This window comes from Megalobrama amblycephala, linkage group LG1 (assembly GCF_018812025.1).
Source record: "Megalobrama amblycephala isolate DHTTF-2021 linkage group LG1, ASM1881202v1, whole genome shotgun sequence".
NCBI classification, from domain to species: Eukaryota; Metazoa; Chordata; class Actinopteri; order Cypriniformes; family Xenocyprididae; genus Megalobrama; species Megalobrama amblycephala.
The window spans coordinates 9,263,880-9,280,573 of record NC_063044.1 but is presented as its reverse complement, the minus strand read 5'-3'; the positions used below and the strand labels follow the sequence as shown (position 1 = coordinate 9,280,573).

General features: G+C 39.7%; 2 protein-coding genes across 2 annotated transcripts in view; one reads left to right on the top strand and one right to left on the bottom strand.

Moving 5' to 3' along the window:
- LOC125280859 (gastrula zinc finger protein XlCGF57.1-like) overlaps nt 1-16,694 on the bottom strand; it is a 1,316,469-nt gene that overhangs the window by 628,239 nt on the left and 671,536 nt on the right. The window lies entirely within an intron of this gene.
- Nucleotides 1-16,694, top strand: part of LOC125243187 (5-hydroxytryptamine receptor 3A-like) — a 77,798-nt gene that overhangs the window by 14,235 nt on the left and 46,869 nt on the right. The gene's annotated exons all lie outside the window — the stretch shown is intronic.

Sequence of the window (16,694 nt, the reverse complement as noted above, 5' to 3'; positions counted from 1 at the left end):
AAAAGTGACTCTAAAAATGTTTCAGCGTTAGTCGACTCAGGGGTTGCACTCAACCTGATTCATCAAGATCTTGTGCAGGGACTCCAGATAACCACAGTACCTTGTATCCCTGCAATCAATGTAACTGCTGTAAATAATGCACCCATCGGCACAGGCGTCACTCACCAGACTGTTACTTTAACTCTCCGAATTGGTCTGTTTCACATCGAGACAATCTCCTTGTATGTCATCAACTCCCCCAAAAACACTCTCATCTTGGGCCATCCATGGTTGGCTGTCCATGATCCCTTCATTTCCTGGCACCAGGGTGAACTCACACAACGGTCAAATTATTGTATGGCTAACTGTCTACAGGTTTCTGTTACCATGCCATGTCTCACCACCAGAATTGAAAGTCCAGAAAACCATACATCCACCACTATACCCAAGGAATATTCAGAGTTTTCAGAGGCCTTCAGTAAAGTCAAGGCAACTCAGCTACCACCTCACTGTCCTTTGGATTGTGCGATAGAGTTGCTACCCAACATGGCACCACCTAAGAGCAAAGCTTATCCCTTATCCAGACCTGAAACCCTGGCAATGGAGAAAGATATTGAAGAAGCACTCTCATATATATATCTCATATTTGCCCTTCCACTTCCCCCGCAGCAGCTGGTTTCTTCTTCGTTGAGAAAAAAGATGGAGGTCTCCGCCCATGTATCGATTACAGGGGTCTTAACACTGTCCCTGTCAAGTACAGATATCCACTCCCTTTAGTCCCCTCTGCTCTTGAACAGCTTTGTGAGGCCCGCATCTATATCAAGCTGGACCTGAGAAGTGCATACAACCTCATTCGCATTCAAGAGGGTGACGAGTGGAAAACCGCATTCATCACCACCAGGGGGCACTACGAATATCAGGTTATTCCATATGGCCTGGCTAACTCACCAGCAGTATTCCAATCCTTTATCAAAAAAGTTTTCAGAGACCTCCTAAACAAGTGTGTCATAGCCTACATTGATGATATACTCATCTACTCCAACGACTGGACCCAGCATAGCAGGGATGTCAAGATGGTCCTGTTTTGTCTACAAGAGCACCAGCTATAGGTAAAAGCAGAAAAATGTGAATTCCACACAACCAAAACCACATTCTTGGAGTATATCATCAGTCACCAAGGTGTTGAGATGGACAACTCAAAGATCCAAGCTGTCACCGAATGGCCAAGACCCCACACAATGAAGGAGTTGCAAAGTTTTCTGGGCTTTGCTTATTTTTATAGATGCTTTATCCGCAATTACAGCCTTATCTCCACTCCCTTGACATCCCTGCTGAAGGACAAACCCTCTAAGTTAACATGGAATGACAATGCTTAGGAAGCCTTTGAAAAACTCAAGACCAGCTTCACTACAGCCCCCACTTTAAAACTTCTGGATCCCAATCTTCCATTCATTGTGGAAGTTGATGCATCTGACTGTGGCATTGGTGCAGTCTTGTCCCAACGTCATGGTACTCATGGAAAGCTGTACCCATGTGCATTCTTCTCACGCAAACTGAACACTGCGGAAAGAAACTATGACGTAGGTCACTCCTCAACTGGACTCACTCCCTTCCAATGTCTTAGGCTAATAGCCTCCATTATTCCCTTGGTCGGACGAATCCTCTACGGTGTCCGCGGTGGACGATTGGATCAGACGCACTCACGTGAGACTGCAAAGGGCCATTTGGGCTCAACGGATCCAAGCTGATCGACAGAGGTGTCCCCAACCCAACTATCAGCCTGGACAGAGAGTCTGGCTATCCACCAAAGACCTGAAGTTGTGGCTACTCTGCAGGAAGCTAATCCCCAGGTATGTTGGTCCATTCAGAATTGTCAAACAGATCAATCCTGTGACATACCATCTGGAACTTCCTGCTAACTACCGTGTTTCTCCCATCTCACCTCCACTCCGTCCACATCCAGGAACCCCTCCAGCCCTCCCCTTTGGATTTTCCATTACGGCACGAGGAAGCACCTCACCGGAGGGGGATGTACTGTCACAGTCATCAGATCAGTCACCAGCATTGTATTTCCCACCTTGTTCACAAATTCTGTCCCTTGATCAGTCAAAAGCCTTTTTGGGGCACCAAATCTGTAAAATGCAGACAATGCAGGCTGTTACCTCCTCAGCTCTCAGTCTTTAGTGGAAAAGCCTCACACCACTTTGTGAAATAGTTTACCATTACAAAAAGGTACTGGTAGCCATCTTTAGTTGGTGTGAGTTTTCCCACTAAATCCATGCCAACAATGTGCCATAGCTCAGCCACCTGACAAAAAGCCACATACTCAAGATGCATTATTACTTTTTTAAAGTGATAATATTCTTCCTTACACAACCACACAGCTTACCTCAATACGGGTATATTCAGCTTTGTCCTTAATTTCAGATTTTTGTTTGTTTGTTTGTTTGTTTGTTTGTTTGTTTTTTGGCATGATGCACAGTGCATAACCTGAAACATTTTGTTGTTTCATTTCAGTTTGATTGAGCAAGGAAAGTATTAAGATATGAATGTCAATTAATTGCACTCACCAAGGTTTTAATATCAATGGTCATGGCAGGTCAATTAAACCTTTTACTGATGACATCAGTTGTCTTCTGAACACCACAGTGTGCACCAATTGGACTGCTGTGGAACTCATCAAAAACCTGTTTAGCCTCCTCTGTTGAGTCCAAAACCTTGGCCAGAACACCCTGTCCTCTTTGCCGTATATAGTATAAAACCTCATCTAAAAGTAGTATGTTTTGGTCATGAAAAGACTTATCAGAGAAATCACTAAGTGTGGCTTAACTCACCTTTGATTGTGAAGTTCTGTGCCCTTCTGAAAAGGACATATTTTTCATTTTTAGTAAAACCATGAGGAACCTTTCCAGATTTTTTTTTCATACAAAGTTTCATACAAGGTTTTAAACATTTCCTTACCCATACTGACAGCCAAAATGACAAATTCAATGAAGATGGGTAGATTTATTTATATGAATTGTGGTCTTGAGACTCGTTATTCTTTTAACACATCATCATAGCTAATTGGATGTTGAATGCTTCAAAAATTGCTTTACAAACTATATATAATGAACCAATTATTTACTAGTGATGGGAAGTTCGGTTCTTTTCCATGAACCGGTTCTTTCGGACAGTTCGATTAAAAAAAACGGTTGAAAAAAACGGTTCACCGGTTCTTTTACGCTCCGACGTAATGACGTCTCCGCGATGACGTCGTCTATCGCGGGCTGGGATGAAATGATTCATCTATATAAAGTTAGTAACCATAACATCAGTCAACTAAAACATTATATCTGAAGCGTTTCTTAAAATTTAGTTTTGCATCTAAAGCATCCAAACACATATACAGGCAGTGATGTGCAAACAAAGTTTTACAGTTATAAAGTGAATAAATTCAGCACAGAAACCATGATCTTCTTACCTTATGATTTATTTGTAATTAAATAAACTTACGTTTCGCCAGATTGGCCCCTTATTCGAGTCCTCTAGCATCAGTTGTCCTAGTTAACCGGTGATGTGATGTTACTGTAGCTTCAGATCACAAGCTGAATCACGCATGTGCAGTATCATCGGTTCTCAAATCGGACACGTCCGAAAGAAGCGGTTCTCGGTTGTGTACTGATGATCCGAAAACCGTTGCAACCGATTCTACTCGAGAACGAGATTGAGTCGCTTGTTTGCTCTCGCTGTAGTTTGATTACCTAATTTTTTATCGTTATATCACCTTGTTTAGAAATTAAATAAGCTGTCCATGGATTATTTATGAAACAAATAAATGTTAGTTTGATAAATCTAATTGTTTCCAAACTTTAAAAAAAAAAAATAACTTGAAAGCACAACTGCACAACTTTTACTGTATTGCTTTTTAAATAACATTAATTTAGAAAAATTAATTTGTAGAACTATTTCTGAACATTATCTGTGTACAAAATATTATGTTCATGTTGGCATGTAGTTTATTATCAGAGTTGGGTATAACGCGTTACATAGTAACGCGTTACTGTAGTTACTGTAGTCTAATTACTTTTCCTGATAACGCAGTAGTGTAACGCATTACATTTTAAATTTATGTAATTTGATTACAGTTACTGATGTCAATAAAATTACGTTACTTGCGTTACAAGAAAAAAAAATTAGGTAAAGTGCATTTCTAAAGAAATCACGTTTGGCGCGGATGCGTCATTATGAATCACCGGAGAACGCGTGGAGAAGAATACCCGCTCCCAAGACGAGCGCGGTCCAACCTCCTAAACAAGCTAGATTGGATTTTTGGGCGATTTGTTCAGGATCGGGAGGGAAGGTAACTTCTGAACAATACTGTTTTCAAATGTTATTATAAATGTTTTCAGCATTTTTTTCCTGTCTTTAATGCAGTTACATACAAACATAAACACAGTTAAGATACCACACACATACATGCTACACACAGCAAGGAATGTTTAAGCTGTGTCCGAAATCGCTCACTCGTTCTCCGATTCACTAATCCCTATATAGTGTATGTCATCTGAGTGCACTATATCTGCAAAGAGTGAACGAAATGAAGTGAGTAAATTCGGAGGCTGATGTAGACTATAACTGCTCAACACGTGATAAAACTAGGCCTACTTTTATCCTACATGTTATTTTATAAAATAATATTAATAATAATCTTGATGACTTTATTTTGTAATCATACATACCTGCCAGCTTTGTAGTTTAATCGATTGAATGGTTTGTCATGCTTAATATGTGTTCATAATCATTAAATACTATTAAAAAAAACGGCAAACAAAAATAAACAGTGTACAATATTTCATATATTCATTAATTTATATTTCATATATTTATAAGTTATTTTTAGTTTGTTAGAATCTCACACTCACAGATGACGTGGTCGTTGAGCGCCCTCAGGCGACTGTTATGATTGCATTTGAATGAATAAGCTACCTATAGATGATTAACGAATATTTTTAAGTCAAGTTGCTGTTTTCATACTTCTGTAATATTTTTCAGTCAATATGAAATTACAGAAAGAACTACGAGTTTCAGTTTGTTGCGTATTTTTGTAGGTTTCAAAGTAACTTGAATGTAAAGTAATTAGTAATCTGATTACTTTTTACGTGCAGTAATCAGTAATGTAATCAAATTACAATTTTAATGTAGTAATTTGTAATATGTAGTGGATTACTTTTTTTTGAGTAAACGTACCCAACACTGTTTATTATGTACAGTATTATGTACAATATTTTATGCTATTAATCTGCTATGGTGTATTTGGAAAAGCACAATAAACGTTATATTTTCAGTATGTATTTTATTATTATATTATGTATTATATTATATTATCACACTGTCCGATGACTAAACTTGACTAACGTGCATTTCGTTCTCTTGTAAAATTACACGCATGTGCAGTATCATCAGCTCACCGGTTCTCAAATCGGACATGTCCGAAAGAAGCGGTTCTCGGTTGTGTACTGATGATCCGAAAACCGTTGCAACCGGTTCTTGACTCGAGAACGAGAGCGGTGACAGGCCGTGTATGTTCGTTCGAGTGAGCCGCGCATGTGCACTCATATCATCCGCTCCGCTGCTCGTGCTCATCATCATCAGTTCTCTCTTTACAGCAGATTAAGTCAGTGTACTGTTGGACTAACTGAATAACTCCGGGATGTTGGTTTATTTCGAGAGGTAGTGTCAGGCACGTCAAAAAGTGAGTAACTTTAGTAATTTGTGGATTTTTTTTGCTAACTGGAGATGCGAACTGTTTGGAACGATTCAGACCGATTTGGTGAACTGGTTCAACCGGTTCACTGAAAAGAACCGGTTAAAAAGAACGATTTGTTCGCGAACCGGACATCACTATTATTTACTGGCCAGAGCTGTGTACAGTAGCAAATTGAACAGAAATGCAGGTCAGATAAGAATTGTCTCAGGTGTGATTGGTCATGGACATATAATTAAAAATAGTGTTATTTAAAGATAAGCAGAGAAACCATGCTTATAATATAATACAATACACACAACTGTATCTAACTATCCTAAATACTATCTAGACTGCATAAATTCGATAACCAAAAGGCCTCAACATATTTCTTTGTAAAAAAATTTATTAAGGTTTTTTAAAGCCTGCTTTCATTAACTGGAAATAAATTAATTTAATATGAATTTTTCATATTAATTTGTAAAAATGAGAATGTTAGAGAAAGAGAAAGCCATAGGATCAATGACAAAATTACTACAGCAAGACTAATAAAATATTTATTATATTATTTAAATATGTATTTATAACTATACCTTTCCTTCATTTTTGGTATAACTGTGCCTTCTACACCAGTGTGTTTTTGTGTTCACTTATTTACAAAAATATTACATAAGAATGATGTGACCAGTCACGGAAAGTAGGGACAAAAGTCGGTTCTGGGGCATTTTGAGTTATTCACAGATTCTGAAATTGTAGTCTCCAAGCTTTCCAACGATGTGTAACACATGGAAATCTGATAATATTTGGAGAAGTTGTGGCCATTTGAAGGTAGGCACTTAAAAAAGGTTTAAGGGCTCATTTATATCTCATTGTCTCATTTACATCCCCTGTAAAGCTGCATGGACCGCATACTATTAATAATAAAGGATAATGTGCATTGTAAATGTCAGTAATTTATCATTTTTGACTTGATTTGAGAGGCTGAAAATGATTTAGAGATAACATGTTGCAAGACACTCCTTTAAAATCCGGCCATCATTTTTAATGTTATTATTTTAATGTTTATGTAAAGAAAAAGTACATATTGATGCTAATTTTATTTGTTATTTGCTCATTTTCTACATAAAACTTGGTGAATTGATTTCATTGTGTAGCATTAGGACTTTTTGAACAGGATTCTGTGATAACCGTGATCATTTTGGTCACTATAATCATAAAATGAAATTTTCTCACCTGAGAAGACAAAAGAATCACATAATAATGACCTGAAATGACTTGCATAATAATGAGGCCTTTCAGTCAGGTAGGCTGTGAAAAAACCCTCTGTGATGGTGTATATCAAACATACAGAAAAAACAGCAATACTGTGAAATATTATTACAATTTCAAATAATGGTATTATGCTTTAAAATATAGCCTAATGTATTTATGTGATGCAAAGTGTCTGAACAATTATGTTACCTCTGTGGCATTTCATATAGGCTTTTAGCTTAAAAGCATGCACATGTGGAGAAATACTGATGGATTCTCATATGTTTATGTCAATTTTCTACACAGAGAAGTAATATTTATTCACTATTTATTGTCATCACTATGAGTGCTGGATTCTGTGTTTTCAATTCATACTTGCAGCCGGAGGGCGCTCTGTGCACATCTAGTCCACAAATTCATCCAAAGAAGAATAGGAACCAGGAACTAACGGCATGTCTTCTAATCTAAAGGGGTCGCTAACCATGGCTTTAACATACAGATCAACACTTTTCAAGACAATAAATACACGAATGAGATGATGTATGCATGTGTTGCCTCTGAATTTGCCTCTGAATAACGCTGGCTCCGTGGGCGTGGCCGCATTAGCGGGTAATGAGCGGAACACTTGTATTTTAAGCAGATTTAACCTGCTTTAAGTGGTCATCCCATTCCCCACCTTTGGTATAAAGATATTTTGCAAGCTGATATTTTATGGATCTATTGGCATGTTCTACCATACCATCCAACATGGCATGATATGGGGATGTCCGTGTTTTATGAATCCCAAGCAGGGAACACAGTTCTTTCACCAAATCAGAATCAAACTGTCGACCTTAGTCAGTGTGCAAACTCTGGGGCACACCATGTTGGCTCACATAGTCTTCAAACAAACACTTGTAGACAGTCGTTGCACGTTGATCAGAAACTGCATAGAGGTTGAGGTATTTGGTGAAGTAGTCCATTACTACAAGAACATACCGATTCCCTTTCTGTGTAATGGGCAACTCCGTTAGATTAGCAGCAACTTTTTCAAAAGGCATATTTGTGACTATATTTTGCATTGGGGCTGCTGGTGAGGTGTTTTTGGTCTCCTTGATTCACAGGCTTGACACTGGGCACACCAATGTGTAATGTCCCTCAACATGTAGGGCCAGTAGCATCTCACTAGAGCACGTTGCAGTGTCTTTTGTGCACTGAAATGTCCAGAGAGTGAATGACCATGTAAAGTCTCAAACACGTTACGCTGTAGTGCAGGCGGAATTACAACCTGCAGAATCTGTTCACCTGGTGGTGATCTGACTCTACGACAAAGGACAGAAAGGTAAGCCTTGGGAACTCTTTCCAGAAATGTCTGAATTTGTTAGCAGCACCTTTGAGCGTTGTATATGGAGGTCTCTTCTTATTTAACACCCATTCAGAAACAACGCTCAAAACAGGGTCAGCCTTCTGAGCATGTAGCATATCTCCACTATCCATACCCAGGCAAGTGACGCTGGAAAAGGTAGAGGGAGCAGAATTTGAAGGCTCAAACCCAGAGCCTGCACCAGAAGAAACAGGTTGTGCAGTAGTAGGATATGATTCGGCTTCCTCAGTCTGCATCGAAGCAGTAACAAGATTCACAGGCTTGATCTCCAAATCATTGGGAATGTTGTTCTCGCTGTCAGGTCGACGAGACATGGCATCAGCATTAGCGTGTTTATGACCATGTCGGTACTCAATGGTCCAGTCATAGAGGTCAATCTCCAGAGCCCACTGTGCTCTGCGACCCGTTGGATCACCACCCAAAACCATTCGCCTCAGACTAAGCAAGGGCTTGTGATCAGTGATGATTCAAAAAGAATGACCCATGAGATATGGACAAAAGTGACGAATGGACCAAACAATAGCCCACAACTCCCTGTCATATGTTGGCCATCGTTTTTCAGTAGGTGTCAGAATGTGACTGCTGTGTTGGAAACGTCAGTGAAGAGCAAAAACTCTGGGTAGCAAAGAACTGGAGCATTAGTAAGTGCATGTCGCAAAGAATTAAAAGCTTCCTGTTCTACCTCAGTCCAAACAAACAACTTCCCTTTCTGAGTTAGAGCATGCAATGGCTGTGAAATTTGAGCAAAGCAGCAAATGAAATGCCTGTAATATGAACACAGGCCTAAGAAGGCTCTAACTTCTGTAGGATTTCCAGGAGTAGGCCATTCCTTAACTTTCTGAATGTTTTTCTCATCAGGCTGAAGACCGGCAGAAGACACAACATGGCCCAGAAATGTCACTTGCTGATGGGCAAAAGAACATTTAGTTGGTTTAAGCTTCAAGTTTGCTGCTCTCAAATGCTGGAAGACCTCCCTCAGATGTTGAATGTGCTCCGAAAAATTCTTGCTGTAGACAATGATATCGTCTAAATACACAAGACATGTTTTCCAGGAGAGACCCTGCAACACTATCTGCATCAAATGTTGAAAGGTGGGCGCAGCATTGACAAGGCCCATTGGCGTCACTGTAAACTGAAATAAAGAACGACCAGTAGTAAAGGCTGTTTTTGGTTTGTCAGCCTTGTGAAGCTGCACTTGCCAATATCCGGATGAAAGATCCATGGTACTGAATATAGAAGAACCTCTAAGTGCATCCAAGGTGTCATCTGTTCTGGGTAAAGGATGGGCATCCTTGATGGTGACAGATAATATAATCTACGCAAAAGCGCCAGGTGCCATCTATGTGACTGAATAACCTGTTGCATCTGAGGAGAACAGACTCGTTTTTGAATGGGAGTTGCATTGTCAGTATTGATTTTGTGCGTGACTATATTCGTTCTACCAAAATCTGTAGGGCTCTTACTAAACACGTCATAATACTCATGCAAAAGTGAGTGTAGTTCTTTCACCTGAGTGTTAGACAGATTTCTGCTTTGAATCTCAAATGGAAGAGGTGGCACCTGTGTAGAAGTGGTGGACACATTACATACAGAATCTGAGTGCTGAACAACATAATCTTGGTTTACAGGAGTGAACTCCCCTAGTTGCATACCTGGTTGCAGTACAAAAGGGCTGTTTGTTGGATTCATGACCCGCACTACAGTTTGACCATTTTCAGCTAATGTAAGTGTATGTGCAACTGCAATACCGTCCAACTTAGATGGATATGGCTCAAGCAACCCACTGTAACCATCTGCTAAACCTGCATTAACAGCAAATGGGATAAGTTGAGCTGTACAGTGCATCTCACATTGAGGAAGAATTGTAGTAGTCACAGTAATTTGTGCTGTGCAATGTACAGGAGCAAGTTGCGATGTGTTTAACAACGGTAAAGTCTGATCATAAAGGCAAAATAGTCCATTACCAACATTTAAGATTACCTGGTGCTTCTGGAGAAAATCCCAACCAAGTATGATACCCTGACTCACATTTCTCATGACCTGCATGTCATGTTGTAATGTCAATGTACCTAATCTTAGGTTAACAGTCACAGTTCCCAGAGTATCTAGATTCAGACCAGTTACAGACTTTGACAGAATGAAATTAGTCTTTAATGGTCTTTTGCACAATGAAGGAATTGCCATACGGGTAGTTTCAATAATGAATGAAATGCTAGAACCAATGTCTATCATGATGTGCATGTCAGTACCTTCAACAATGCCACGGATGTGTGCTGTACAAGTGTCCTTCATTTCTGTAGTAGAACAGTGTTCAGTCTCTGGATGGCTGGTGTCTGTGGTTGTCATCTGTACTGTGTCTTTTGGGGCTAGTGGTGAAACAGCTGATGTGTGCCCCGCCGCATCAGCTAGTGGAAGTTTCCCTGATGCCAACTGTGATGATCTGGGTAGACGCCACGTGAAACACTCCGAAGATCCGGGCTGTGCTGCTGACGTCTGTAATGGTGTTCTTTGTACTCCTCAAAGGTGACAGGCTTGTGATGAGGGCTTGGACTGCATTGTTGAAATGACGGGCTGTTGTAAGACATGGTGTCATTCCGTTGTCCCCGCGTGTCATCCTCATAGTAGTCAGTGCAGACTGCAGTGGAATATTTTGGTGAATAGCAATCCTGGAACCTCTCCCTATGTTGAGGTGAAAAATTCACTCTGTCATTATGCTGGTACGTGTCGTCTCGTCATCTGCAAAGGTCTCTACGATGGCTGGGAGATCTTCTGTAGCCGTCAGGTGAAGGAGAACGAGCATCTGAGTGTCTGGTTGGTGAATGTCCATATGGTGCATTCCATGCCATAGCATATGTTGTTGGACTGCATGGAGTTTGGTGATGGAGTTTGGCGCGATCGGCTGCGTTGATCATGCAACTGCAATTTCAATGCTGATACATCATTACTTAAGTCTTTAACAGTGTTAGTTATGTAGTGATTTTTACTTTGTCCATCAAAGGACACGAAGTAAAGTAGGGATTGGTACTCACGTCACTGCTGACGTTGTGATTTTAGGATCACACGTCACTTAAGTTGTGATTATGAGTACATCAGATGACCACTTCTCCTTTTTTCCCTAGTTCAGGGCACCAGTTAAGGTGTTTTACCTTGGCAGTATGAGGACACTCCCAACAGGGGCTTTTCATTCATTTAGAATTAATGTAAAGTGGTCAGAAAGGTTCTACAAGAAACAGAAAAGGTTTACAAGTTAGCAATTTCACCAATCTTTCAGAAAATCAGCTATTTATCTGAAAGTGGTGATATTGCTAACTTGTAGAACCTTTTCTGTATTATCAGCACAAGGAAGATACAAGTGTAATAAAATAAGTTTTATTAACAAAAAGATAAACAAAAATAACTAGCACAACTACTAAATGAATACCATGAATGATAAAGGAATAAAGTGCATAAGATACATAGAATACAAGTGATTAAGTTGGGTGTGGCTATGGAAGAGTTACGTTATCTTATGGAAAGATAACTGTTTCTCTGAAAATAATAAGGTGGAGAACCTTATTATGCACCAAACAAATAAACGAAAGATTATTTGTTATTAACTAACATCAGCTATATTACATCTAATGAAAATTAGGAAATTATATACTGATAATATACAACAATGCCAAGGTCTCTGGAAAGAGGTTTGGTTAAGTGATATTTACGTTCCACTTGGTCGAGTCCGATGACGGTGACGTCTTCCACTGGTTGTGCGGGGTGACGATGCAGTGGGGAGAGGAGCCAGAATCTGTCTCAACAGTCTTGAACACGAAGCTCTGTGGGATGCTGATCTCCTGGAGCACCAAAGGGTCCTAAAATCTGGAACACGCAGATGAGGCCCTGGTATAGGTGCAGAAGGTCCTTAACAATCTGGAACACGCAGACGAAGGTACCTTGAAGTGAAGGTTTGCTCTCCTGAGCTTAACCTTGTTGCAGATGTTGTCACTGTCTCGCTGGACGGAAACTCTGAACGTAGTGTTTGTTAATGTCTCTTTCCTCGCAGGCTAGAGGCTCAGAACGTGGTCGTCTCTGTTGCTGCCTCACAAGCTGTAGACTCAGATCATGGGATCTGCTGTTGTCACTTCTGGATGGACCAGAGGCTCAGAACGGTGTTGTGTCTGTTAATGTCTGTCTCCGTGCAGGACAGACTCAGAACGGCGTATCTGTTATGTCTTTCCCCTTTGATGGGCAGACTCAGAACGCTATATCTGTTACGTCTTCCCCCTTTCAAGGGCAGACTCAGAACAATATCTGTTAATGTCTATCCCCTTTGACGGACAGACTCAGAACAATCTGTTATGTCTCACCCGAGGGGACTAGAACAAGGAGTGTCGGTAGAAAGGGTACTTTATCCCTTTCTGATGAGGAGGAGATTGCATTTTGGCGCTTCTCCATTCGAGTGCTGTGATTGGCTGCTGGCATCAGAGGGGACACACAGAGTGTGGCCCACCCTTCTTTCTCCTGTGGAACTCATTTGCATAAAGTACAAAGTTAGAAGTCTTTACAGTGTCTTTAAAGTTTACCAATGCATTTCTCACTTTCCAAACCACCACCAGAATACCTTTGGCAATATTCTAAACAAATAGAGACTAAACATGATGGAAAAAGATTGAACTGTCATTTAATTGTACATTAACAGCTGGATTTGTATCAGATGTTTCACTACAAATGGCTGTCACTGAGAATACTTATTTCTGTGAATAAGTATGAAATGGATGTTTAGTTTGCATCAGTTCCAAGGTTTTCAAACATAGTTTTGAAAGGATTTGGATGGATCTTTGTGATCTCTCTTTGTTTCACCCATTGCTGCTAAGGTCCCGAGGAATTTTTATGGCGGGTCTGTGGCCAACCTTAGGAAGTAGTCTCTAGATGGGTGAAGGGCAGAAACTGCCTGTGGACCAATGAGAAGTCCTGTCCTTGTCAGGCTTGGTACAAGAGGTCTTCTTCTTGCCATCTAAGAGGTGTCTGGATGTTGTCCTTACACCTTTATCTGATGGCGTTGGACAGTTTGTTTGTGTTAAGCCACCAAGATCCAATCAAAATGTAGCAAACCTTTGTCCACTGTTACGGACAGAGAGGGGCCCTGCCATAAACTGGGCCCTAGAATGTGCTGTTCACTACAGTTAAATCAACAACCGCTTGCTTCAGAAAAAGAGTGTCTGTATCAGAAATAACATTCACTGTCTGTGCTGTTGAACTGTCTCTCACCGCAGACAAAACCGTCTGTATCAATCTGGTGGTCTGGCGTGCCCGTTCAGCTTGAGTAGCGACTTGGAAGGCATCTTTGAATGTTTTCACGCCCCTCTCATGGCACTTAATCTGGAGATCTTGATCTAAACCAGCCAGAAATCTTGATAGTCTCATGTATTCAGAAGCGTTCTGTTCAAAATCTGGAAAAGCTTCTTTGACCAGTCTACATATGTCTGCTGCATACACTTCCATTGGTTCATTAGGCAATTTGTGACGTGAATTTGGAAATGTTTGAAAAGATGCAATTACATCCTTCTGACCAAAAGCATCTTGCAACTGTTTTTTCACTGCAGCAAAAGAGTGCTGAATTTCGGATGGAAAATTGTCACAAACAATGAACAGTTCAGGTGGCAATCTAGTAGGCAGCTCTTCTGCTAACACTGCATCCAAATCAACACCACTATCTTTATAGATAGTGGTAAAGGAATGTCCTTTGGGGTGGTTTGTGCGCGGTGTGTCCGTGAGGTATGAGCACTGCTCTCCCACGGCGCTTGTGCTTCCTCGTCAGACATCACTGAAGTTTATTCACGGCACAACGACGTTCACAGCAGCCCGCTGAAATCACAATACTGCACAGACTGCGTTTGCTTTGCACAAGTCTTTGGCGAAAAAAAAAAACTATATATAAAAAAAGAAACTCGAATATCCGACGAAAAACACCGCTGCCACCAGTGTAATACTGTGGGTGTTCTCGGGGCTTATAAATATATATAGGATAACTTTATAAACAAATAAAATCCTCGGACACTGACAAGATCTTCTTTAGTCTTTTTTTATTATTATTATTCTCCTTTTTTTTCTCCTTCCGCCCTTCTCTCTCTATATCCCCTGTCACAATAAAAGTCATCACAACAATATCCACTTTAAGACTGAATATAAACTGCTAAATGAAATATTCAAACATAACATCAGCTTAATGTGTTAAACTTTTAACTCTTACAGTAGGTGTGTAGTTGTTTATTTTTGTCTTCCAATGCTTCCTGCATGGTCTGTAATAGTTCAGGTGAACACAGAGTACTAAGAAATAATTAAAAAAATGTGAAGATTCATAGAAGTAGTTTAAGCTTAACTTATTTTAACTATATTACCTGTTTGAAATAATCCATAAGACAAAACGCGATCTGAGTCACTCACGCTAATAATTTCTGTTCCACTGATCCAATGCCTATAGTGCTAACCCCACCCACGATATAGTCGCATGAATATTCATGTAAGCTCCACCCATTGGAACCAAATATTTCAGGAACCGAATATTGTAACACCGGCTCTGTCTTGAGGAGAGGCGTGCTGGACATTTAACAGAGGCAAAGAGTATAGAACCCAAGAGGCGACACTCTGATACTTTTTGAACAACAGTCACTAGATGGCGCTCCTGTAGCGCGGCCGACATTATGGGGTGAAAATACTAACTGGACCATGGAATCCTTCACATCTTACACACCCAAAATCGGTGAATTTCACTCAGAAGCGCAAAAGAACATTTTTCAAATGAAAACATCAGTCAAATTTATGACACCGACAGTAAATGTTGCATTGTATGTTTTATTGTACCAGTTGTGGTGGCCTACCATTCAACCATCTGAGGTAACGTTAGCCTATTTTTTTTTTTTTTTTTTATGCAAATTTACACATTTATTAATAGTAAATTAATTAATATATTTAAGATCATATATTTGCAGCAAACAATATATTTCAAAGTGGAGTAATAGTAATAATAGTAATAATTACCTACTCCACTATGTCTGAATTGAAATAGGATATATTGTACATTTTAATGCATGACGCTACAAACATAATGATCTTATAATACATGATGCAATGCTATTAGTGTCCGTTATCGCATAATTCCCACTTTTGGACACTTTTGCTTTTACGGACATTAGACAACACTGCAAAATCAAGCTGTTATATTCATATATTTATTGTCCAACATTCCCAATTTTTCTGATGCATGTCCTTAATTTAATTTCATATGTTGGTATTAATTCAGTGTTTATAATGCTAATATTAGATCTTTAAAGCATTTTAAACAAAACTGACTGGGTTTATAGAGAGCAAAAAGGTTTTGTGAAAAAAGGCTTACACAAAGTCTGTAAAAAAAAAAAAACTGTAAAAAGGATTTGATGATCACTAGTGATAGTATTTTATTCTGTGTTGTCATCATTCAAGTTTGATTTCAGCTTTAATGTACTTTTTTTTTTTTTTTTTTTTTTTTTAAACAAAGCAGTTGATATTGCCATAGAAACTAGTGGACTGCTAAGTTGCTTGCACCACAAAATGGCAGAAAATGCAGGGCTGCTGCTGGGCGCCGGTGTTGCAGTGGAACGTTCTATTAAGTGTCGCTTCTTGTTAGTGTATATTCTTTGACAGAGGTGGTGGGTGACAAGGCTTCATTATCTTCAGGTGTCCCTCATCACACGCCGCCCGACCTTGGGCCTCATTTATAACCATTACGTATGTACAAAACAAGCTCTGAAAGAGGTGTGCGCCAGTTCCTATGCATGAGTTGTGATTTATAAAAACAAACTTGACGGGAAAATTTGCACACCTCCACGTAAACTCTGACCCATGCTTACAAACAGAGCAGTTTGGCGACACTGATGGTGACCTGAGGGACTGACGGAAGATAAAGAAAAAACACTTTGAATCCTCATTATGACTCATAATCATAAATACAGTGCATGTTCACAATAACAGTTTGAATCGATAAAATAATGATTTTAAATCACGTTTTCATTTTTGATATAATATACACTTTCACTGATGGCGATAAGTAATGAAATTACATGGTCATTACGCTGAAGTTAAACAAAAATGATATGATTTAGATATGTGCTACTTTCGATCACTTTATGACAGCGAGGAGTGGTAGACTCACAGTAATTCCACTTTAAACTAAACTGCAGATGTTATGACAAAATATTTTAGTGACAACGACGATCAGTGATGCACACTTAACTTCAATATTATGGAAGACACTGTTGGATTCGAGTGGTCGAATGGTCCGTTGTCCAGTTTGAAAGGTCCAATGATAATATCTTACTGTATAACCGCAGCTGCATGGAGGTGTTGATGCCGTGTGAAGGCATC